At 48.2% G+C, this 26,844-nt stretch overlaps 1 protein-coding gene across 1 annotated transcript in view; it reads right to left on the bottom strand.

Annotated features, from left to right (window-relative positions):
• USP9X (ubiquitin specific peptidase 9 X-linked) overlaps positions 1–13,634 on the bottom strand; it is a 1,542,050-nt gene extending 1,528,416 nt beyond the window's left edge. The window contains exon 1 of the mRNA XM_078658291.1: positions 12,941–13,634. The gene's annotated coding sequence lies outside the window, so the exon portion shown is untranslated. The remainder of the gene's footprint in view (positions 1–12,940) is intronic.
• Positions 13,635–26,844: the final 13,210 nt, after the last annotated feature.

The following is a 26,844-nucleotide window of genomic DNA, read 5'->3' as shown; positions in this document are numbered from 1 at the left end:
ATTCAGGATAAATCGAAGATTTTATGATTGACACAGGTGTGAGCAATGTTCCCTGCAGTGCTAACCATCAGCCCAGATTCTGGGGTCAAAAAATAGTTAGCATAAGGACACAAATTATGTTTGGAACTTCAACCACAGGCAAGGGGACAGTAACCACTCCTCAATTAAATTGATACTGCCACTGAGCAGTTGCACTTCTCGCACCAATGACAGTTTAATAATATATCATAGTAGACGCTGCCTACTAGGAGCAGAAATCGGCACTTTATTCAGCAGAGTGATGCGGCTCCCATACAATACTCCTAGGGCCTGGGTCTGTGTCAACGAAATTCTGTCCCCCTCCTTTCCAATCAGACGGGGTGCACGACAGGGCTGCCCCCTTTTCCCACTACTATATGCCTTGGCTATTGAGGCGTTGGCCCGTCTGATACGCTGTGACTCCCACATTTTGGGCTGGAGGTGGGGCACTGGATTTGAAGACCAAATCACACTCTACGCCTTTCAACATTCTCCCCTTTCTTGCTGAGCCCTTATCCTCCAGTCCTCGATGCCTGGAGATCCTTCCCCTTTATAGGGATATACCTCTTAGGCAGAACTCCTCCCTCTGCTTGGGAATCCATGTGCCCCCCGCACCCTCCCTGATCTGGCCTGGACCCTCAATTTTCAGCATCCGGCTGCATCCCTGGACTGTGACCTTCATCAGTGGAACCAATTACCCCTCAACTCTATGGGTCGCATAATTTCAAGTAATGTGCCTTCGTCGATACTTATACATCTTGTCTAACTATCCTCATTCGATACCCGGGAATGATTTTGTTCCCTGGACTCAAAAAATGAAGATACTTTATATGGGTCAGTATGTGCCATTGTGTGGTGGTTAATACTGCACGTACGTCACCCTTTGATGGTGGGCTGTGTATGTCAAACGTCTATGCCTACTAGGTGGCAGCCCACTAAGTCCCCATAAATTAATGGCTCATGGGGGTTGGAATGATCCTGTCTACCACCTAGAGCTCTACCTTATAGGCTTTCAAGGATTCCTTTATCTGCACTATGGTGGTCGAATGGCCCTAAATATTCTATTGTGCACCGCGAGCTGCGATATACTGCATGGCAGCACTGCACTCTATCCACTGGGAGCGCTGCCCGACAAACTGGACTCCTCTTTGGCAGGGCCCGGGCTCCAAAAGGTGTCTAGCCTCGAAGGCTTTGCCCACTGCGACCGCATTGGGATTACATACTTAGGAGACTTATATCGAGGGGAGGTTTTGTTGTCCTTTCAAGAACTACAAGATCATAACAGGGTTTCATACGCAGTTTTAGCATTTCCTCCAGTTGTAACATGCTTTGCAGGCCCATCTTCCCTCAACAACTCGGAATCCTGAATTTAGCCCGCTTGAAGTCAAAATCCCTATGGGACACTTGGGCAGGGAAGTGGTCTCTGATCTACCGCTTCTTGATTATCAAAACTATCAATGCACCCGATGGCTTTTACATCTTGAGACAGAAGTGGGAGGGCTAGGTGGGTGGACTAGACAATGATGATTGGAGGTAGGCTTGCCAGGCCCCTAGGAAGCTGGCAATTTCTTCCCGTCTGCACATGATCCAAATCAACAACTTGTACGCAACCTGTCTGTCCCCTTATCATATACCATGGATGGCCCCGTCTATTCATCTAGATTGTGCTAGATGCGCTCTTCCCGTTGCAGATTTCTTCCACATTGTGTGGTGTTGCCCTTTGTTGCACTCTTTCTGGGACGGGGTGGGTCGTGAGCTATCAGCAGTTTTGGGACGTTCCATTGATAAAGACCCGAAGAGAGTGCTATTTGGTCATTTGGGTGAACTTGTAGGGACAACGCCCTTGGAGGACTTTCATAGCAACGGGTTGTATGTTAGCCAAGAGAGCGTTTTTTTGCCTGTGGATTCACCCCTCACCCCCTTCACTGCAACTATGGGGCAAACTTGACTGGTGCGCCCACCAAAAGAAACAGATATACGAGGCAAGGTTACTGTCCTCAGAAACCAGATAAAATATGGGGGGGGGGGGGTGGGCTTACTATGGAATACCGTCATGATGCTTTTATGGTGCGAGATGACTGATGACTGTTTTGTGTACTTCTATGCTCAAGTCGCTTTGTTATTGAGGACTATGAAATTGGATGATATTAGCTGTGTAAACTCAAAAAAATTTGGTAATCAAAAAAATAATATAACAGTGGTAATGCATGCCAGCAACTCATGACCCCTTATTGTATTATATTAACACCAAGGGAGACATGAAACCCCTGTGCTACACAACGCATAAGCAAGCCATCAATAGATAATGGGAAACATACCACTGATGTCAAAGAATCATTAAAATTAAGAAAGCTTAACACCACAAATGCAGAGCCTACACCACACTAATATTCGCACCAAACAACTCAACATGGGTCCCTTCACCTCAAGTACCAACAACCTAAATCCCGGACTCTGAGAAAGGAAGATCTAAATATTCTGCCAGCAATTGGCTACAAACAATGAAATAGCTTCGAAAGTTAGAAGGGGGGAGTAAAGCTTTCCCATGAAATAGCACCACTGGCTAGCAACAAAAATAATAATAAAGATCATTTTTAAAAGTTCAGCGCCCAGGTTCTTAAGTACTTAATGAAGAGGAAAAAAACAGAGCATAAACTTGAAAGACCTTCAAACCCCAAATACAAGCTCTAAAACTGGCCCGAAAATATACTTATAACGAAAGCCCCCTCATTCCAACAAGAATTACATATGCAAAGAAAAGACCAATAATAGTTTGAGATTGTATACAAAATAGCCAACTCATCTTTACAGACCATTCCAGATGCCTTGAAAACCAAACACCACCAATATTACAATTTCATTCTGGACAAAACACAAAGTTAGAAACACTATCCAAAGAACACATTCCAATACCCCCTCCCCCCCCCCCCCCAACTTACACAAAAAGGAAATGTATGACCAAATGAGGCGCCTTTGAACTCAACTCTACTCACTCTTTAAAAAAAAAAAAACGGCAACCATCACTCTTGTGGACCCTATTACAAAGTACTTAACTAAACTGTGTAATTCATATAGCCTTGCCTGACCTACCTCAAATTGCTCACTAAAAGAAGGAATGTCCCTGAATACCCCCAAAAAAAAGCCACACCACACAAACCTTCTGTTGATACTGTATAACTCAACAACACCAGGCCAGTACCTGGACTACCTTTCTTTGGCAAAACACTGGAATGAGCAGACAACAAAACTAAAAAGCCTTTTTAGGAATATCAAACTTATCTGACTCGATCCAATAAGGCTTTTAGGAAAAGTGCAGTACTGAAACTGCAACTCTATCAGTCACAAATATATTAAAGATAGTAGACATTGGAGAATCCTGCATTCTGCTTCCCCATGGCAGCTTTTGCCACAGTCGACGAGAATTTACTCAACATTATCTAGGAAAAAGCAGTTGTGGACGGTGTTGTTCTAAAATGGTTAAGTTCTTACCTGGAAAATAAACCATATACAGGTAAGATGGTAATCTTCTCACCAGAACCAACTTCATACGGTAACTAGCCCCTACATTATTTAACCTCTATAAAGAACCACTCACTGAAACAGAGAATCCGGCCTGACACTAACAAATGACTATTAGTGTAAGTCTGTAACCCGCCTGCCTCCAGCTCACTTGGCACTAAAGCCTAGGGGCCAAATTTACTTTATTTTGAGCTATACGACAGGAAGTGAGACTACTCCTTAAATCTTCAACAAAACCTTGATCGAGATGGGTTTTATGCTATTTGGTGATGACCCTATGTGTACTTTTATGTATCTTTTTAATGTATTTTATTGTGTTCTGTATTGCAACGGTTTTAACAATCAAGCAATAAAGACTTACTTGCTCTTCTTTTTAGTCTTCATATACACACATGCGCCATGAAAAGTATTCTGTGAACTGAAAGTAATCATGTAATTTTCAATGTGTTTCAGTCTTTATCAATATATAAATCTCACTCCAACATAAAGCATTCTGTCATCAACTGCCATCTCTATCCAAACTACAAATAATTAATTACTTTTCTCAGGTACAAATTCCTAAATTTATTTATTTTATATTCTTATAAAGCGCCAGACTAGACTCCCGAAGGGGTATCTCTGCGCTATTGCTGTACCACGAGATTGTGCTAGTTACGAGAGTATGACTAATATAGGGTGCAGAAACTGAATAGTAATTTATTTATCGGCATACAAATACGTCTTTAAATTCTTCCGAAAACACAGATGACTGGAAATTGATCTGAGTTCTGGAGGCAAGGAATTCCAGAGTGTTGGGCCGGCATAGGCTAGTGCACGGCCACCTTGTCTGGTCTTTTTTACTCTTGGTATCTGCAGGAGCTGCTGATGGCTGGAGCGCAGAAGTCGCCCCGGGATGTAGGGCTGAAAGATCTTAATCATGTACTTCGGGCCCTCCCCTATCATGCTTTGTGAATAGTGCATAGAGTCTTAAATTGGACTCGCTTCCTCACTGGAAGCCAGTGGAGTCTCTTCAGCAGGGGACTGGAAGGAGTCCTCGCTGGAACATTCAGGACAATCCTTGCTGCTGTGTTTTGGATTACTTGCAATTTACTGAGCTGCTCCTCGTTAGCTCCGAGGAGCAGCCCATTGCAGTAATCCACCCTGCTGATGACCAAAGCCTGCACGAGCGTTTTTCTATGATGGTCTGGTATAAATAAAACTGTAAACAGAACAGCGGTGTGCTGAAAGCATCTTGCTTTCTGACGAGTCATTCATTTTCTGTTGCCACTGCTTGCGTGTAGCTCAGGTTTCGGTAAAGTTGCTTGTCAACAGCCACCTGAGGCCGAGAACTACTACTGAAATGAGAAAGCGCAACTCTTCTCACGGAAGTGAAGGCTCAGAAGTGTGGCTCACTGGTTAGAGGAGGCAGACCTGGAAGCAGAGGTCAGCCCGGGACCAGGGTTCAATTCCCGGCTCGGCGGGGTCTTGAGTCCTAAAATGTCCATGGACTCGACAATTCTCACTCTGGTGCCTACTCGATTCACGGGTTCACACTCTGCGACTCTGGGCAATAGCTTGCTTAATCTCCACAACGGCCCCTCGCGGCGGGATGCCTGGCTTTCACCTTGCGGATACCCTGCCGGGGTTATCTCACAGGGGAATACCAGGACGGGTTCCCTAAGCAAGCGCTTAGAAACCGCTTGGTGATTTGCGCTATATAAATTCCTGTACATTTACATTTACATTTATATATAGGGGAAGACTCGTCTCAACATCCCGATAGCCCGGAAGCAGGTACCAGCAACCTGATTGACATGTCCCTTGAAAGTAAGTTGCTGATCAAAGAGCACTCCCAGGTTCCTAACAGAACTCTTGGGGGTAGGGACAGGGCCAAGCTCCACGGGCCACCAGTCAGATGACCAATATGTTGCCGCTTGTCCAAAACACATGACCTCCGTTTTCCCCACATTGCACTGCAGACAGTTAGTTGACATCCAGTCTGCAATGGCTCTCATGCCATCTGCAAAAGATCTTTTTATTGCAGATGTGAGAGTTTTAAAAGGGAAAAGGAGTTGGGTGTCGTCAGCATACGACACCGGGGTGAACCCGAAAGATCTAGCTAAGTTGGCTAGGGGTGCCACATACACATTGAAAATTGTAGGGCTGAGGCATGAGCCTTGTGGCACTCCCTTATTGAGCTCCCTTAGCGTGGATTTGTGGGAGCCCAGCCTAACTTCTTGGACACGACCAGTCAGAAAGCTCTTCAACCAAGTCAGAGCCTCTCCCTCCACACCCACATCACCTAGGCGGTCAAGGAGCACCGTGTGAGACACCGTATCGAAAGCGGCGGAAAGGTCCAACAGCACCAGAATCAGGGAGCTGCCCTCATCCAGTGCCATTCTGATGTTATTGGTCACTGTTTGAAGGACTGATTCTGTGCTGTGGTTAGGCCTGAAACCAGATTGTGAGTAGTCCAGGCCTTCCGTCGCTTCCAGATGTTGAGAGAGATAGGTGTTCACGTGTCTCTCTGTAACCTTACCCAGGTGAGGCAGGAGGGAGATAGGTCGTAGATTGGAGAGGTCTGTCCAAGGAGAGGATGCCTTTTTCCTGATCGGGTTCACCACCGCCCTTTTCCAATCTGCAGGGACCTGGCCTTTAGTTAGGGAGATGTTAATCACATCCAGCATGTGCGGGCCCAAAATGGGAATCATGGGGCCGACCATTTTAGTTGGAATAAGGTCATTAGGCGACCCAGATTTAATGTGGCTGCAGAGGGAATGGAACTCTGTGTTGGTAATCGGAGGAAAAGATGAAAGGGTGGGTTTGTTACCAGATACCGATATTTGAGGATGGGGATGGCCTATATTGGAAATTTTTATAGCATCATTGGCTGCCACTATTTTTTCATAGATGTTCTTTATTTTATCCTCAAAATATCTCGAGACTTCATCACATAGGTCTTGTGAAAAGTCCTCAGAGCTGTCACAAGCAGTCGGCTTAATAACATTCTGCAAAATGTTAAAAAGCTCCTTAGAGCAGTTGCCGGCCTGTGCAATCTGCTGTGTTAAATGTTGCTTCCTGGCTTGCTTGATATTTTTGTAGTACTTGGATTGAGTCTCTAAGAAAGCTACTCTACTGCTCTCGGTCTTCCCTTTCCTCCAAGCTTTCTCAGCTCGTCTGCAGTTTTGCTTAGCTACCCTCAATTCATGGGTATACCAGCTGTCTTGTTTAGACATTGGATATTGTTTGTGCTTTTTTAATGGGGCTACAATGTCAATAGCTTGCTTAATTGAGACATTAAGCTTAGTTAAGGGCATATCAGCGGTGTCAGTTGCTGAGATTTCTGGATTTATCCAGAATTCCTGGATTTTATTGGCCGTGACTTTATGCCACTCTCGTCGCCAAATAGGGGGAAGAGGAACACTCTTAACAGTTTTTACAGGGGTAACCAAAAGGAATTCAAGCATGGAGTGGTCTGTCCATGCTATTTCTTTTGCCGGGGAACAATTAACTTTAGCACAATTACAAAAGAGTAGATCTAACGTGTGTCCTCCTTTATGGGTGGGTCCGTGATTCTGTAATTCCAGACCTAAGTTGGCAAGGTCTGTAATCAGGGCAGTGGCATCAGAGTGTGTGGGTAGATCAACATGTGTATTGAAGTCTCCCAGAAGAAGAAAGTCTTCTTTAGATTTGATGTGAGGGGCCAGGATTTCTTGAAGAAGAAGAGCAAAATTCGTGTTAGTGCCTGGGGGTCGGTATACCAGAGCACCTTTCCAGGTAATATGATTGGTAAGAGTGAATTTAAAAATCATTATTTCTGAGGGTGCATGTGCTGCTCACTTATAGTAACTTTTATACAATCCTTATGTATAATAGCAAGGCCGCCTCCGGTTTTTATTTAGCGTTCTCATTAACTTAAAGCACTTCTGACATTATGTTCCGGCTATCTGTATTAAACACTTATTAATGTAACCAGAATTGTATGCAACCTATCTATTGTAGTGGGTGAAAAAGTGGATAAAAAACAAAAATAGAGCATCACACAATTTCTTGAATACCACACGTTTTTTGGCTGCCATCTGTCCACAAAAGAGGCTTCATCATCAACAAGGGGACTTTAAAAGAAACTACCGTCACATCTAAATCATATGCCTTTCATATTCCCATTTGTATCTTATTTTTTCTTTTTTAAGTTGTGCAGCTTCTGTCCAGTGGCTGTAGGTTAGGGGACAACCTAGTATACAACGAGTTGGGTAGCAGAAATACATTATCACATTTTAAAACAGGACTATAATACACATGCTTATTATTCTAGTTTGTTTATGCAATAGTTCCACAACACCTGATGCAAAGAAGCTGGCAACCTATTGTACATTTGGAAAAACATCACTAAAGAACGAAAAGTCCACTGAACATCAGTGTCATAATCATAATGTCCTAAATATAAATGGCACACAGCTAAACAAATCAAGAATGCTACTAATTTTAAAACATTAATTACAAACCAAGTTTTCTACACGGGACACTTCGTAAACCACTTATGCAGAGCAAATTGATACATTCATCCATTTCAACGTCTTAGTAATAAGTCCCAAGTTTAGTAACAAAAATATGTCTCTCAATGAAAGGAATTACATATCAACATGGATGGTTCACTAAATAAATTATTGAGCAGTCGTACAAGATACCTAGTAAGGCTTTCAGAAGTAGATACAAGCTCTGCCTCAAATTGTAAGTTACTGTAGCGCCATTTGCTTTTTCTTTCTACTTTAAGAACGCAACTGTCCTTTAAAGGCTACTCCATCTTTATGCAAACATTTCAACTAAAAATACCTTACTTTTTTTTCTAAGGAAAAATTAAATGTGGAATCTTATTCAATGAATCAAAATATGCTCAACCATTTCCGCACCTACATCAGCACAACTACGCCATCCATCAGAAGCAGCATAATTTGGCATAAGTTAAACTTGGAACTCATTCCCCAGACATCTACACCTAAATAGGATTAATTTAAAAAAAAAAAAAAAAACAAGTGTGCATCACAACTACAGAAAAACTATTTCTTCAGTACACCATTATGTATCTAGGTATGTACGTATGAGGTACTTCTTAGGCAGCAGAGATCTGTGAATGGTCAAAGATGAGCATAAAATCCACAAACGATGAGTAGTAGCCGGTTTAAGTACAGTTAATGCATTGTGCTGTCGAAAATATATATATTGTGTGATCAAGGGCACTTGATGCCCGAAACGTGTCATGGAGATTGAGAAAAATAAACAACCAGTTGCCGAAATTATCCTGATGTTTTGTTTCTCGCAGTTCGCCGTAAGTAGGTGCTGAGAGTGAGATATATATATATATATAGGGCTTTTACAAATGTAGTTCTTGCCGTGCGTGCAAGTTTGGGCAGAACACTACACACTATGACATTCCTTTTTCCAGTACAAAAATTGCCATTAAGGGCAATTTTAATTGTCGCACCGAGTTTGCTGTGTATGTCCTGACGTGCACCTGTGGTTTGTGCTATGTGGGTAGCACGAGGGCATAGGTGCACATCAGGATATTGCAGCATCTCTGCGCCATTGTAAAACATGATGTAGCCTACACCGTGGCCAGACATTTTGATTCAGTACACGCCAGGGACCTGGCGTGTTTGAGGTATTATGTCATTGACGCTGTGCCCCCTTTGAGGCGGGGAGGTGATAGGGACAGATTGCTAAGAAAATTGGAGACCCAGTATATTATTGCGTTAGACAGCAAACAGCCATATGGATTGAACGCAACTTAGGATCTTCACAACTTTCTCTAAAGTATCTTTTTTGCAAATATCCCTTCTGTTTATCCACTTTTGACATGTAGCTGTTTTTGCAGTAATGTGCACAATTCTTGGTCCATTGAACATATATTTTGGTAGCCATGGCCTAATCGGTTTCTGAACCAACAGCCCACTGAGCTAAACGTTAGTACACATGGCAGATGTATATTATTTGTATAAACATCTGCTTATACTTTTAATACCATGGATATACACGGACTTGATATCTTTTTTCTTCATATTTTTTGCACAGAATATTTTTTTCCCTTTTTCCTCACTAGCACACACATGCGCAGAAGGGCACTTCTATTTTCGTTTTTCTGTAATATAAACTGTAAATAGGTCTCAATATTTATGATGTATATAATTCATGAAATTTGAATTTTAAATAAATATTTTAGACATTAGCTTGTGGGTAGTTTGGGTGGAGTGTCATCACAAACAAATTCAACAAAAGTCATATTTCAGTGGATTGGGCGATAAATACAATATTTCATATCTGATGGTTAGCCCACATCAATAAGCACTAGTCACTTTATATACCTTATGGTATATGCATTCATGCAGTAAAGATATAGCACTAGTCACTTTTTACAGCCTTTAGTTGTTTCTGCATTTAAGCAGTTATGATATGTGGTGAAGCCATTTTTGAGATTTGTGCAATGTTTTATGGGTTAAGAAATAGACTGTTAATCTATCATCTATTTTTAAGACAACATATCAATTTTGAAAATGAAATTTAATTGTTTCATATAATGTATTGTTTTTTCAGGCTGAGTTTTCAACCAGTTACTGTCACGACATGAAAAGTTGTTTGTCTTTCCCCTTTACAAAATTTGCACCCTTTCTATGTCCATGTCCACGATCATGTGACGCACGTAGGTGTGGCCCATAGGATGGGTCAGGGAAACTGAGCATTTAAAAGTAACAGGCTGACTTGTTAACCGGTGTGTGAACAAGAGTACATGGTACTCGAAACGCGTCGTTTGAAAGGTGTTTAATAAAATCTAACATCTTGCCTGAAGTCGTGGGGTCCGTTTCCTTCTTTCGCCACACTGCCGGTGTGGAGGTTTGAGGATTTTTTGCTGTATATAATATATATATATACACACACACCGAAAGTTTCGCCGCTAAGAGCCCAGAACTCCCAAATCTCTTGGGAACCGGAACAGACGATAACAGACCCAGCTGTAAGTGCAAGTGAGTATTTTTATTCAAAGCTCGGCATGCCTGCTGACGTGTTTCAGCCTACCAGAGGCCTTGCTCACAAATATATATATATATTTTTTTTTTTTATAAACGATTTGTTAGCTCACTGGACCCTATATAAAAAATGAATAGATTAATGACACGTGAAAAAGAGGCAGAGGTTGAATCTAACAAGCTCAAAAAACAATGGCATCTGTCTATTTACCGAGAAAAAGTTCAGGAACCTCTGCCCATGAAAGCAAAGGTATGACCTCGAGATTTCCAACACATCGAGCAAAAAACTCACATGTTCCCTTTAACTACTTTTCCATTTATACTTATTTTTACTTTTCAGATGACTTAGTTGGAAAGGTAAAACACATTTTAAAGAAGAACTGAAGTGGACACTGACAAATCAAATACGTAACTAGAGAGCTTGTGCTTTAATAAAAGGGGGCCCTAAAAATCCCTTTCCAAGCAAGCAACTCCATTTGAAGAACAGCATGCGTGTGAAATAATACTAAGGAAACTAAGCAACTTTAGTATAAAGTGTACGCTCGTGAATAAAGAATACAATACAAATTATTCAGTTTTCAAAAACTTCCACAAATCTTTATAAACTCTACCAGTATTATAATTGAGAGTCAACAGGATTAAGCTCATCGGTGTGCAACACCAAATTAAGTAAGCTATTTGAGTCAAGCAGGATTATTTTTAAATTAAAGAATATAATTAAAAAAACAGTTGTTAAATATATCCATTATGGTAAGTCGGACCTACTAAGCATGCTGCTTCTTGTCTACACAAATATATAAAAGGTAGGAAGTTATAGTATAAAGAAGCCTGGGCGCACATTGCAAATTACTAATAGAGTAAACATTGATTATTCACAAAAGCGCTTGTCACAAGTTTAATTTTTACTCATAACAAGACTATTGAAAACCATAGCCAAAGATAGAGTATCCCAATTGGTCTAAAATACATGACATTATAAAAGATCTACAAGTGATAAGATGCAATCGACTGAATAACAGAGGGGGAGTTGACAACGTGTGGAGACACAAACAAGGGTTCGAGCGAACATAAGGAGGCGAGTAAAGACAGAAGGGGGAGCATAGTCTCTAGCTATGCGGAACAGGGCAATTGCTAACTGATGGGGTGCAAAGAAAATGCACAAACAGAAATGATCAAGGACCGCAAAGACACTGTCGGGGATCTAAGGAAATATTAGGGCTAATAGACATCACTGGCAAGACGAAGAAAGCGAATGTGTTTGGGTCAGGAAGTGGAGTAAAAAATGGGGTTAAAAGGAATTTACATAGGCGAGTGGTAGCAGTGAAAAGTCATGGATAGAGAGTGAATACAAAAACAAGGGTGAAGGTGAGCAAGAAGACACTGGCGAGAGAGACTAGATGCGATAGAGCAACAACACGTGGGCAAGGTGACTGGCAACGATACTAGACATGGACTAGACAGAGGGGAAACAGCAACACTAGACAGACGAATGAGCTATACATCACAGTGGTGGTAAACTATACATAAACGACCAAACATTTAGAGGGGGTGACATAAGAAGAATTAACAAAAGGGGGACGATTAAAGAGCATGAGAAGCAAACATTATGGGAAGGAAATGAAAGCTAATACCGGAGGGCGAGAGAACAACAAGCTTGAAGAAAAATTAGCAAATTGCAGTTTGATAGAGAAATCAAACAGGGACTGTTGTGTTTATTATACAAACTAACTAACTAACTCGGGCACTCGTGGCAAATACAACATATCAGACGATTCTGGGTACATGTGCCAGTAAATACAAACTCATTTTGAAAGCCTTGGCTTAAAGGGTATGTTTTCTGACCGACACCAGACACGAAGAGACAGTTTAGAGAGTTTCTAAGGTAGATATCGACAGCGGTGCCCAACTACTACTCTCGCTTTTAGCCTCTCGTCACACAAGTATACGGCCGGAAAGAAACCGAGGCCTGCTATGCTGGTCAGGCCTCCATGCTGCCTGCCCAGTCCGCCTGTCATGGCGTTGACGGGCGGGCCAGGCCCGGCACTACGCCGGGAACACTTACTGGAAGGATCAGCTAGGCTTGTACTATAACTCAGACCTCACTGGTTGAGAGACTAAAGGATCGGTCACGCCACCTCACCCCAAAAACCTGGACTAAGTATATAGCCTATCCCCGCAATACCCTTAATGTAAGACCACAGAGGCCCAAGTAGCCGGTGCACAAAACATGAAGTAAGCTGGGCCCCAAGCTGTCACACCGGTTGCTGTGGGATATCTTCGGTGGGCGACATATGACAGCGACAAGACTGGGTGGAAGGAAGGACCTTCCGTCTTGTTGTGTAAATACAATAACACTAAACACCGTTTACCATGTCACATTCTTCTGCCAAACCAGTGACACTTACCACACGCCGGGAGAGCCTCCCCGCGTCCCCCACTCCAGGGGAAGCAGAGAAAGGGCTGCCGGGCCGCTTCTCATAACAGGAAACCGGACTGAGACGGAAACCAGCCAATAAGAAAAATGAAACCGAGCAGGGAGACAGTAGGGGTCTAGCGGCGCTTCCGCCGGCTGGCTCCGGTCTGCCAGCACCACTTCAGTTCATTGCAAACGACCAGGTCCCATCTTTCGGGAACCGGTCTGTGGACCTGCTGGTGGAAGGGTATGGGTTTGTCCAGCTGACTTTTTTTTTTATTCCCTCCCCGGCGCCGCCTGAAGCTGCGTTTCTCGTGCGTCACCGCCTGTGGCCGGCTCGAGACCAGCGGCGCTTCATGCACCTCCTTTTTGTCGTCCGATGAGGGTGCGGGTCCCGCAACTACCTCTAGGCACCGGTAGCCCCTCTACCGCCTCCCTCTCAATCCTTCGCTTGGGTTCCGGCGGGTGTCAGCGACGGTCTCTCTCTTTCCTGTCTCTCCTTCCCCCTCCCTCCCGCTTGTCTGTTTCCTCCTGACTCCGTGACCCTCCCCTCTCTTCCCCCACCAAATATGGCGGCTCCGGCAGTTTTGCCTGATCCACGGCGCTTGCCTGGGATCAGTGAAACGAAAGGCTGTAGAAGCCAAAGGATAGCCAACTGTGACCCTCACCACCCTACATAAAAATACGCTTCTACTGTAGGTTAACTTGTACAAGAACCGTGCAGTCGTTTACACGCGAGCATGGTTGTCTGGATCTCACGTGGGCAGCGTATAGTGAGTGTAAGTAACCAATTTACATTTTAAGTAGCGGGTGAGTGTTCTGATTATTACTTCTTACCAGCACCATCGTACCACGTTTATATGGGTAGTCATTTAAAAGTGAACATTCTACAACTCGCCCACGAAGGGCTGACAGTTAAGCGCTGCTTATACCGAAGGTGCACTGCAGAAACGTTCAATCTAGACAGGTTAACAGGGCGGCACTGCCGTACAGACCATCAGCGTTCTCTGACGGTTTGATGTCAGTTGGACATAGATAATAGACACTCTTGTTAGTTAGTTCATTGTGAGCCATAGGACTTGGGTGTGCGCGCGCACCCGCCACCTGGCTTGTGCGCAGATGCGGCACAGTCCCCGGATGCTGATGTCATCTTTTCTGCTGCGACCCTGTCCCCAGCGGACGACTCGCGCTGTGCGTGAACAAGGAAACAGACGAAGGACTAGCGCACTCACCCTGACGTACTTGACAGTTCACGCCCCTCCTCTGCTCCAGGCCTCTCGTCCAAGCTTTTGCAGTCAGTGGTGGGTGTTCTCGTGTCAGTTAACAAAGTTACCGATTGTGTCGCTATACTAGGGCGATGCAATTTATCAGTTTTCTATTTTATTGGCTCTGTGGTTACAAATCACAATTTACTTTTAGAATATACGAGAGAAAAGCACGTTGATAGCATCTGGGATACGACAAGTACTCATCAGGCAACAGCCAATCTTATACCAAGACGGTTTTGAAATTGGCTTCCTATGCCAAACCTTGCATACAACTTATTTGTCTTTTTTGTAGTGTTAGGTTTATCATAATGTTCCTGTTACGTTAAAGAAGGCAAAAGCAGGTAGGTAGACACTTCTTTTATTCAAGTACAAGCAGAGTTGGGGCCAACACGTCTAATCTCCTCGGTAGGCAGCAGGTAGCCGCCAACAGTGGGACGCAGATATGTAAACCCCATAATGATTCAAGTACAAGTGAAGTTGGGGCCGACATGTCCAATGTACTCGGTAGGCAGCAGGTAACCACCAACAGTGGAACACAAATACGTAACCCCCACAATAACCCAGCACATTTCATACTACATAATAACCCCCTTGTGACTACATATAGTAAACACAACAGTTTCGGTTACTTACCGGAAAACGTAATTATGTTGAGTCCAATATGTCCATGTCTCGGTCAATACAACCCGCCGACCCTCAATGTATTGTCCAATGTCCTACGTCCACATCCCAGTCATTACACCCGAGGCATACCAAAACCATTTTTTATTTTATTTATTTAATGAATTTTTATATAGCACAGACTTTACCCAAAGGTGTCAGAGCGCTTCACATTAGAACCAAGTACGTTACATGAGGAGAATTTCACATTTCACACAGCCACTCTATTGCGCTCAGACTACCTTTTACCTGGGAAGTGTAATTTGGAGACTGAGAGTGCCACCATATTGTCAAAACTTAAGGAAGCCATCGAGGTTGTGGCACCAGCTCGTAATATCAGAATTGTGGACAAGGGTAAGGGGACACCTTGCTTCAATATTGCACTTAGGGAACTAAAACAATCACTTTGTCAGTGTGAGAGAGCCTGGCGTAAATCATATGAACCCAGTGCTCATGCAGCCTATGTATCAAAGTTCGCCGCCTATGAAAAAGCCATCCTGTTACGGAAGGCCAAATCTTATGAGACTACGATTGCGGAGGCCGCTAACCCCCAGAAAGAGATCTTTAGGATCTTAAATGAGTTAAGGAAGGATAGGGTGCAAAAATCTACCTTTAGCCAAAAAGATCGCCATGAATTTCAATCCTTCTTCTTAGGAAAGATAAAGGATTTGATGACAGAAATCCATCACACACCAATCCTTCCCTGCTCAATTGAGCCTATCACGCCTCCCACCATGCTGGCTAATTTATTGACCACCTTGCCATTACTCACCAAAGAGCTTTTGACCATCTTAGTTGGGCAAGTGAAATCGGGTTCACCTGCTGACCCCTGTCCTCCCAAAATTTTTAAGATGGCATTGCCGGGTATTGAGGACAAGGTGCTCTCCCTCCTGAATCGCTCCTTGGAAACAGGGCTTGTTCCCTCCAATTTTAAGGAGGCCCGTGTGGTTCCGCTCTTGAAAAAACCGGGCGCTGACGCTAAGAATCTAAAGAACTTTAGGCCAATTTCGCAGTTGCCTTTTCTAGCAAAAATACTAGAACAGCACGTCTTACAATCCCTCTCCCACCATCTGGAAGCTAACCATCTTCTTGAGTTTAATCAGGCTGTGTTCTGAGCTTATCACAGCACGGAATTGGTTATGCTCTCCGTGCTGGATGATTTGAGACTCAGGGCAGACAGAAAAATGCAGTGTGCTCTGGTATTACTGGACCTATCCGCGGCTTTTGACACTTAATCACGGCCAGTTACTGTCGCGGACCTAGGAATTCAGGGCACGGCTCTTGCCTGGCTAACCTCCTTCCTTAGGGACCGCTCCCAGCGAGTCCCTAGCGGATTTGGTGTCCCATCCAGCCACACTGGCATGTGGAGTGCCTCAGGGTTCAGCATTATCACCTCTGCTTTTCAATGTTTATTTGCAGCCCTTGATTACAGCACTGAACCAGATGGAGAGCCAGGCTTACAACTATGCTGACGATACTCAAATTCTTATCCAGATTAACCATTCACCTATGGCTCACTTAAGAATGCAGGATATTCTGAAATTTACCGTCAACTGGATGTCGGTCAATTCGTTAAAAATAAACCCTGACAAAACTGAGGTTTTGGCGGTTACCACAGTCTCTAACCCCTGGAATGATCTGTTTTGGCCTTCAAAACTTGGTCCTTCTCCCGAACCAGCCGTGGCTGTAAAAAGTCTTGCCATCAAAATTGATGCCTTGCTATCTTTGACACAACAGGTGTTGGCTGTGGTAGGAACTAGTGTTGGTCTAATGCGACAGCTGCAAAAACTGTCCCCACTGTTGTCCTTTGCTACACTTAGACTGGCGGTTTCAGGGATGATTCTGTCGCGTCTGGACTATGGCAACTCTCTCGCTGCTCGAGGAAGTGATATCGAACTTGGGGTCATCTGCGCTGGGTGAGGCAGCAGCAGCTGGGGGACACGCGACCAGCAGGAAAGCGCCAGCAGCACAGGAGAGGACTCCTGGGACCAGGAGCCTCTAGGACCAGCACACCTGTGCCCGAGCTGACGGCCCCGCCCCCATCCTCCTCTTAACGTCTCGCGGCCCCCGCTTCACGGGAGCCGCTCGAGGAAGTGATATCGAACTTGGGGTCATCTGCGCTGGGTGAGGCAGCAGCAGCTGGGGGACACGCGACCAGCAGGAAAGCGCCAGCAGCACAGGAGAGGACTCCAGGGACCAGGAGCCTCTAGGACCAGCACACCTGTGCCCGAGCTGACGGCCCTGCCCCTATTCTCTATTTAAACAGTCAGAGTTCCCAGGACGCGGGCGGGCGCCGGGCGAAGCCCGGGCAAAGGGCGGGCCGTCTGTGGCCATCAGGGGTCAGAAGAGGCCGGGCTGGGCCCATTCCCTTGGCTGGCCAACACAGGGACTGTGGAGACCGAACTGGACTTAAGAACATTGGTAAAGTTTTAACTCATCAGTCAATAGCCATATCTATGTCAACTCCTAATTGTTGATTCATAGTATGTTTACAAGCTTTCCTTATTTGTATTTTAACTAGTTTTATATCGCATTTTGTATTGTTTTCTTTTCTACACTTGGTGCGTACCTTTTGATCAGAATTATGGGCAAAACCATTCCTCCAACCACACTTCCCAACACACGACAGACGGCTGGCTCATCAACGGCACTCCCAAGCCTAACTGCAATCGATAAAATGCTTCAAAAGACTATAGAGGTGGTAGCTTCAGCCATAGAAAACACTGAAAGGCGTCTCTCATTGACATCTGCTATGCTTCCTAACACACCATCTGGGAATGCCTCCCTAGCTACAGCTAACTCTCCTGATTTGCTGCTAGCAACTTCCTTTGCGGATCTCCCATGCGCCCAGATAGAGTCTGAGGTAGCCTCTAGTAGCAATCCCCCACCCCCTCTGGCTTGCCAGGCAGTTAACAAGCCACCTAAGATCTGCCCTAGGAAAAAGAAGCCTAATCCACAAAAAAAGGCTGTCAGGCCTAATACAACTGCATTAGATACTTTACAGCCAGATGAAGGGGTTCCTTTTTCAACCCTAGCTCCCCCACTGTGGGCTACCCATCTAATAATTGATCTGCAAGCCCATTTGGAACAACTTATCAAATCTCAGTTTAAAACCCTCACGAGTAGAATTGATAAAGTTGTGTCCATGCTAAATACTAAAAGTGGAGCCCCCCCCAGTCAACACCGACCAGGATTATTCCCCCGATTCTGGACATAGGTAATGCTAAACTGGCAACCCAAGACCAAAGTCAAGGTGTAGGTACTAGACCTGATAACCGGGAACAAGGGCCAGGTCCTTCGCCTATGACTAATTGCCCTGCTGGGCCTACCATTTGTTGACCAGCCAACCGCCCAAGTAGATAATCAAGTATAGTGGGTCCTTCCACAAGCATCCCGACACCAACCCTATCAGGGCTGAATAAACAGCTGTCAACCCGAGGAAAGGTACCCCATAAATCTACATCTAACCCGCCAGTTATCACCCCCAAACAACCACTACCCTCCATCCAGCTACCCCCAGAGGCTTCTCCCTATGTGGTGGTACTAACCGGAGTTCCGCCACTGGCTGACGAGCGAGGTGAAACGTACACAGAGTTAAAGAATAAAATCATATTCTGGTTGAACAAATGCAGACCACTAACAAACTCGGGTCAAGGGGAAATATTATTTGCCAGAAGAGTTGGTTGGATAGGGAATACTTCTAAAGATATTGATGGGGATTGTGTGATCATTAATTTTAGAGATCCTGGTGTGGTTAACCATATACTAGAATGGGGTGGTCCCTATCATCAAGGCCCTATTACCCCCCTTCACTTAGGGCACTTTTATCCACTGGCAAGGTCCCCCGGTGGCCCAGGAGCATCCTACTACCACAATGTCGGTGAGAGGTACATATATAATATTCCTGTGGAAAATAGATTTAGTACCTTGAATAATGTGGACTGACTAGACTCCTCCCCCAGGCACTACAATAATAACAGCAATAATAATATTGATTATACTCTAACAGAGTGCCTGGAGGTGAAGTCTGGTGAAAGGCTAGGGGAGGACCACCCTCAGACCGTAGGGGGGGAAGCATCGGTTGACCTATTGTAGCCCCTATCCTCTGTAAATTTCCAAGTCCGCAGCCAAGGAGTTGGGAACCGAACATCTAATGAAGAAGGTACCCCTTGTATTTCGTTGCCTCTGCCCGCCACAGCTATCTCCACAAGCAGCTCTTTTATAGGGTCTTGGAATGTAGCGGGGCTAGGCACTAAGCTATCGAATCCGGATTGGGGGGAGTTGGTGGATCAATATGATGTGTGCCTGTTCCAAGAGACCTGGATGACATCCGCCCCCCTCCGGGCGGGTTACGCAAGTTACCATATCCCAGCTGTACTGGGACCGAGGGGCAGACCATCGGGGGGTTTGTGCACATGGGTAGCTGTTCATCTGGGGTGCTCAGTGACAGTAATTGATACACACTCCCCGGATTTTCAGTGTATTGCCCTTAAATATTTGGATGGCACGACAGCGGTGTTATTCAACATCTATTTGCGTCCCACCCTCAATTGTAGGGGGTCATCCATGATAGAGGCTATTGACGAACTTCTAGCACTGTACCAGGCCCCTGCTCACAGAATATTGGGTGGCGATTTTAATTTTAATTTCGAACCTTTGGTGGGGATCCCGTCTGTAACTGCTGAGGAGGACTCCATCTGGCATATCCAGGAGTGCTCAATGTATCCAGCTAAGCGCCTGACGCCACTAGCCCTGCAGTTAAACAAGCTCTTAGTTTCCCATTCTCTTAGAGCGTGTAATGGCAGATTCTCTTCCGACTCCCCAGGGAAGCCCACTTATAACAGAACGGGGAAAGCTATGACTATTGACTACATCATGGTCAACGTCGAATTGTGGTCCCAAATTAATACCTTCTCTGTGATCGAGAGAGTAGATAGTGACCACAATCTTCTGTCCCTAGAACTCTATCTAGCATTGGGAACTAAACCTGGGGCGGGGGAACAAGATCTTTATTCATACCCCAATTTAATCACAGTGGCAGGCGGCGGACGTATCAAATGGGCTAAGTTTGCACTGGCCCCGGATAAAGTATCTGAACTTTACCGACTAATCGCCACTTCCCTTGAAGAGGCTTTTTCACTGCCGGTTACCTATGATTGCTCCTACTTCCGGGCGTTTGAACTTATCCACTCTAATATAATAACCTCCCTAGCTGAATATTTCTTTACCCCAGCTCACGGGAGGGCCCGGCCAAGAACTCAGGAGCAGTGGTTTAATAAATCTTGTAGGGAGGCTAAAAGTGTCCTTGTTAGGGAGGTTAAAACTGGCTCAGTTGAGAGCATAAGAGGGGCCAGACTCGCCTATAAAACTATTCCAGCGGAGTCTAAATCAGAATGGGAGGCCCGTAGATGGGATAATATAAAAGATGCCCTAGATGGACGTGATTATAGGGCATTTTGGAACTTGGTTAGATCAGGTTCGCTTGAGGGGTCGAGTGCCATAACATCTAATTTGAGTGAAGATGTGTGGATAGCGCACTTTAAACCTCTTTTTGCGCATACCACTACTGTGACTATAGTAGATTTATGTGTATTTGCCTCAGACAGAAAGGTCTCTACTGACCCAGATTACTACCCAATAACTGCTGGAGACCCAAGGCGCCCTCAAAAGTCTTGCCACAGGGAAAGCCCCCGGATTGGATCACATACCGGAAGACCTGTTCCTGAGTGAGCTGAAGGTTTGGGTTTCCTACATGTGCCTATATTTCAATGCCATACTTTTGGGTATGGAAATTCCTCCAACTTGGCTGGGTGCTGAGATCATTCCCATCCATAACAAGCATTTTCAATGCAATAGGTCTCGCAGTTGTGAGAGTTTGAGCTATTGGCATTGTAAATGTGTGAGTGGCGTTGCGTGTGTGAGTGGCGTTGCGTGTGTGAGTGGTGTTGCGTGTGTGAGTGGCGTTGCGTGTGTGAGTGGCGTTGCGTGTGTGAGTGGCGTTGCGTGGGTGAGTGGCGTTGCGTGGGTGAGTGGCGTTGCGTGTGTGAGTGGCATTGCGTGTGTGAGTGGCGTTGCGTGTGTGAGTGGCGTGTGTGACTGGCGTTGCGTGTGTGACTGGCGTTGCGTGTGAGTGGCGTTGCGTGTGTGAGTGGCGTTGCGTGTGTGAGTGGCGTTGTGTGTGTGAGTGGCGTTGCGTGGATGAGTGGCGTTGCGTCGATGAGTGGGGTTGCGTGGATGAGTGGGGTTGCGTGGATGAGTTGTGTTGTTTGGGTGAGTGGCGTTGCGTGGGTGAGTGTGGTGTTGCGTGGATGATAGCGGGCTTGCGTGGGTGTGAGTGGCGTTGCGTGTCTGTAAGTGTTGCTGTGTGGGTGAAAGTGGCACAGAGCCTTTGATGTGGCCACTTACTGATTAGCATTATTAAAATCTGCATGAAAATTTATTTTATTATTACTATTTATTCTTTGCCAAGCACTCATCACTGATCTGGGCAGCAGTCAAAGTGCATAAATAAAAGTAAGTGAACTCTGATCCTGGGGGATTTTGGTAGATGTTTACGTACAGACATACACAATACAACGCACATACCTTAAATGGAAAATATAAATGCAACTTACCTTTATCTGTCGGGGAAAAAAATTGGGTAGGAAAACTAGTTTGGTTAATGCAATCACTTTAGGCCCCTGCATGCTACAAGCGGGGACGCATTTTTAGTTTGAAGAATGTGATAAGCTGAAGGAGGAGGGGGTGCGAGGGATGAGGGAACACGGCCTGGGGGAAGCTGGCTGGGGAGGGGGAGGAGAAATGCAAGGAAGTTAGGGGAGGAGAAGCCGATAAGCCGCAGAGCGCACGCTGGGCGAAGCCCTTTGATGTGCTGTGCGGCAAATGGAGGGAGGCTGATGCGCGTTCATGTTTGAACACGTGGTTCACATGAACTGCATGAAAACGCCAGCAAAAAGCTGGTGGTTTCATGAGCATTTTGAGCACTTGAATTCTCGTTCCTCAATGCGCTTGCGCGCATTTGAGGTCACGAGACCTAAAAAGGCTTCCCCCCTGGACCCGGCCAACTACCGCCCCATTAGTCTTATTGACGTCTTGCAGAAATTAATGGCCCGCATTTTCCTTTGTAGGTTACTGTTAGAAAGGTGGTCCCGGGGGGGGGGGGACAGAAGATGTCTGACTGTCCGCCCCGAGACCCCTCCCTCTATGGAATAGGCCGAGCGCCGTAGGGAGGTCTCCTTGGCGAGGCTCCTCTCCTACAATCGTAACAGCTGAGCAATCACACTACTACAGATGGACACCACACGAAAGAGTATTCACAAGTAGTTTTATATAATAAAAGGAAGGCACGTTCTTGGCCGGTTAGCAGGCAGGGATCGAGGGATCCGTAAAGTCTCGGTTTCGGGAGAAAGGGGGGTAGCGGGACAGTCTTGGCACCAACGGGTGCGTGGATAGTTCACGGGGTCAGGCCGCGACAGCGTCAGCAGGGCCTCGAAGATGGTTCAGCTTGGTCAGGCCGCGACAGCGTCAGCAGGGCCTCGAAGGTGGTTCCGTTCGGTCAGGCCGCGACAGCGTCAGCAGGGCCTCGAAGAGGGTTCAGCTTGGTCAGGCCGCGACAGCGTCAGCAGGGCCTCGAAGATGGTTCAGCTTGGTCAGGCCGCGACAGTGTCAGCAGGGCCTCGAAGATGGTTCAGCTTGGTCAGGCCGCGACAGCGTCAGCAGGGCCTCGAAGATTCCAGGGCAGGAGTTCGGATCAGGATCAGCCGCGACAAGGTCAGCAGGGCTTCGACTCCAAGATACAACTGGAGTCCTACTCCAGGGCTGGCCCAGATATAGGACTGGAGTCCTTTGATGTCCGGACCCTCGTGCCTGGGGGTCAGAGGGGCCGGGATGAAGGTGTCCAGACACCCAGCAGGGGGGTGGAGCCAGCGCCCAGGGAGGCTGGAGGGCGATCGATACCAGGCGTCCGGGGACGGCTGGAGGCCCATCGAAACTCCCCTCCTCCGGGATCTGTCAAGTGGCCACTCTACCACCTGGGAGGATCTTGGTGCCTCGATGTCGGGGCTTCGCTGGGGCCGGGGCCAGGGATGGCGGCGGCCACGTGCTCGGGACGTGATGGGCCCAAGATGGAGTCGGGCCGGAAAGGGTGGCCTGGCATGGTCTCCAGACCGGCAGTGTTGGCGAGCAGGGTCTGCCGGGGTCCCAGAGGGGAGAGCCGTGGGTTGCCAGGGGGGCTGCTCTCGTCGATGGTTCGTGTTCAGGGGGGTTGACGGCGGGTCGACGGAGGCCGATGCCGTCCTGGGCCCGCCATGCGGGAGGGGTAGGACCACGCCACGAGGCCGGGTCCAACACACGTCCCCTCCAGCTGAAGGCGGGGAGAGTCACCCATCTTCCTGGGTATTCTCCTCGTAGAGGCGGAAGAAGCGGGACAGGCCGTCAGCGTTGGCGTGGTCGTTGCCAGGGCGATGCTCCACAGTGAAGTCCATCCCTTGGAGGGAGATGGACCATCGCAGCAGCTTTGGTTTTCGCCACGCATCTGCATCAGCCACCGCAGGGGCCGGTGGTCAGTCTGGACCCGGAAGTGGGTGCCGAAGAGGTAGGGCCTGAGTTTCTTGAGGGCCCACACAACGGCGAAGGCCTCTCTCTCAATGGTGCTCCATCGCTGCTCTCTGGCCAGCAGCCGTCGGCTGATGAAGGCCACAGGATGGTCAATCCCCTCGGGGTCAATCTGAGATAGGACCGCCCCAATGCCGTGCTCCGAGGCGTCGGTCTGGACTACGAACTCCCGGCTGTAGTCAGGGGCTTGGAGCACAGGGGCGGTGCACATGGCTGTTTTCAGAGTCTCGAAGGCCACCTGGCACGCGGGTGTCCATTGTACTTTCTGTGGCCGGTTTTTCGAGGTCAGTTCAGTGAGGGGACCCACAATGCTCCCATAGTTCTTTATGAAGCGCCTATAATATCCAGTGAGCCCCAGGAAGGCTCGGATGGCTGTCTGGCTTACCGGGGGCTCCCAGGCCACGATGGTGTCAATCTTGGGTTGGAGGGGAGCCATGTGGCCGCTCCCCACTTGGTGTCCCAGGTAGGTCACGGACCCTTGACCTATTTGGCACTTGCTGGCTTTCACAGTTAGTCCGGCCCGCCGGAGGGCCATCAGGACCTCCCAGAGGTGCTTCAGGTGCTCGGCCCAGTGGAGGCTGTACACGGCAATGTCGTCTAGATAGGCGGCGCTGAATTCTTCTAGCCCCGCCAGCACCTTGTTCACCAGTCTCTGGAAAGTTGCGGGGGCGTTTTTCATGCCGAAGGGCATCACCTTGAATTGGAAGTGGCCATCGGGCGTGGAGAAGGCCGATCGCTCCTGGGCGCCCGGGGTGAGGCTGTGAGGTCGAAGGTACTGAGGTACTTGGCGGCTCCCAGGCGGTCGATTAGTTCATCGGCCCGGGGGATGGGATGTGCGTCGGTTCTGGTAACCGTATTCAGTCCCCGGTAGTCGACACAAAACCTGAGTTCTGGAGGGGTGCCAGGTGCGGCTGCTTTGGGGACCAGGACAACTGGGCTGGCCCAGGGACTGTCGGAGGGTTCGACCACCCCCAGGGCCAGCATTTTGGCAACTTCTGTCTGGATGCAGGCCCGAACTCGGTCGGGAACTCGGTAGGCCCGGTGTCGCTCTGGCTGGCTGTCCCCGGTGTCGACATCATGGACACACCACTGGGTAACCCCGGGGGTGAGGGAGAACAGGTCCGTAAATTGCCCCAACAGCTCTTGGCAGTCTCGGCGCTGTGCGGGGGTCAGGTCGGAGGAGAGAGAAATTCCCTCGACGGAGCCGTCTTTCTCCGCGCACCTTAGGAGGTCGGGCAGGGGCTCGGAGTCGTCTTCTCAGTTGTGTGCGGGCGAAATGAGGCTTGAGCCGGTTGGCGTGCAGAACCCAGAGGGGGTTTCGGGGTGACTCCATGTCCACGAGATAGGTGACGGGGCTCTTGCGCTCGATCACTTTGAAGGGGCCCGACCATTTGTCCTGGAGGGCACAAGGTTCGACCGGGGACATGACCCAGACCTGCTGGCCCGGCTCGAACTCGATGGATGAAGAGTTCTGGTCATACCAGCGTTTCATGTCCTCCTGACTGGCCTCAAGGTTGGCCTCGGCAAGGGCCCGGAACGTCCGAGTCTGGCTTCGGAGGGTCAGGAGGTACCGGTAGACATCCGGCGGTGCGTCTTGGACTGTAGTTTCCCAGCCTTCTTTGACCAGGCTGAGGGGACCTCGGACAGGGTGCCCGTACAAGAGTTCGAAGGGGCTGAACCCCAGGGATTTCTGTGGTACCTCCCGATAGGCTAACAAGAGGCAGGGCAACAGGACGTCCCATTTGCGGCGGAGGGGTTCTTCTAGGCCCTGGATCATCCCCTTGAGTGTTCGGTTAAACCGCTCCACAAGTCCATTCCCTTGGGGGTGATACGGGGTGGTGAACTTATATGTGACCACGCACTGTTGCCACAGGGACCGCATATACTTCGATATAAAGTTTGTGCCCCGATCGCTCACGACCTCTCGGGGGAACCCCACTCTGGAAAAGATCCCCATCAGTGCTCGGCCCACCACGGGAGCCGTTATGGTTCATAGGGGGATGGCTTCCGGGTAGCGGGTGGCATGGTCCACCAGGACGAGGATGAAGCGGTGCCCTTGCGAGGTTCGGGGGTCCAGGGGCCCCACGATGTCGATCCCCACTCGCTTGAAGGGAGTGGTCACTACTGGAAAGGGTTGGAGCGGGGCCTTCATCTTGCCCCCGCTCTTTCCGCTGGCTTGGCATGTCGGGCAGGTGCGGCAGTGGTTATGCACATCGTTGCGCATTTTCGGCCAGTAGAAATGGGTCACCAGGCGGCTGTAAGTTTTGTCTTGTCCCAGGTGCCCGGCGAGGTGCACATCGTGCGCCAGGTTCAAGAGGAAGTCTCTGAATCGTAGGGGGACCACCAATACTCGGCTGGCTCCCAGCTCGGCAATTTTCTGTTCACTGTATAGGAGGCCGTGGTCCCAGTATACCCAGTGGGACCCTGAGGTGTCCCCGGCGGCTTAGGCTGTGGCTTGCTGCCGGGTCCCCTCGAGGGAGGGGCAGGCCTTCTGTTCCTGCCGGAATTGTTCTCGGGTGGGACCACCCTCCTGGCGCCATTGGGCTAGTTCGGGTATGTCGCTGAGTTCGGCGCTGCCGTCTCGGTCATGCTCCGATGGCTCGGGCTCGGATTCTTCACTGACTGCGGGCGGTGGTGGCGCGGGCCACTCCGGTTCTTCAGTCGGGGGAGCCTCGGTTGCCGCCGGGGCCCGGGCAGTCATAGATCGGGTCGTAGCGCAGACCCACTCTGGTAGTCCCATCATTCCTAGATGTTCTCTCCGCTCGACTTGGGCCCAGGGGGAGCTCTCGAGGTCATTTCCGAGGAGGCAGTCCACAGGGGCGTCGTCCCGGACGGTCACCTTGAGGGTGCCCGACACCCCCCCCCACTCGAAGGGGATTCGGGCCATCTGACACAGAGTCTCGGAGTTGGCGGCGGTCCTTACGGGGCATCGCACATTTGGTAGGATCTGTTCGGGGGTCACCAAGTGGCAGCGGATGGCCCTCACACTGGCTCCCGTGTCTCGGAGGGCTTTGGTCCGCCGTCCATTGATGTGGACCCACTGACGGTATTTTTGAGTGTTGCTCGGTAGCGGGGGCCTGGGGGACCATGCCTCTTTCGCCCAGGCAGGCTAGGGCCATGGCGGCCGGTTCATACTCGGTCTGGTCTTCATTGTAGACCTCTTCCTCTTCTCCCCCCCCTTCCCCCAGGGCTGCAGCAGCGAACTGGTGGTGCCGGGGCGCGGGTTCATGGGGCAGAGGGGGTCACTGGCATAGTGACCGGGCCGCTGGCATCGGTGGCAAGTAATGTTCGGGCGGGGCCCCGGCCGTGCTGGAGGGGGCCCCCTTCTGGTCAGGGTTGGCGAAGGTTTATTCGG

Source organism: Lissotriton helveticus, chromosome 8 (genome assembly GCF_964261635.1).
Source record: "Lissotriton helveticus chromosome 8, aLisHel1.1, whole genome shotgun sequence".
In the NCBI taxonomy this organism is placed as follows: Eukaryota; Metazoa; Chordata; class Amphibia; order Caudata; family Salamandridae; genus Lissotriton; species Lissotriton helveticus.
Note: the sequence above shows the minus strand (reverse complement) of the source record. Positions and strands in the feature narration are given on the sequence as shown.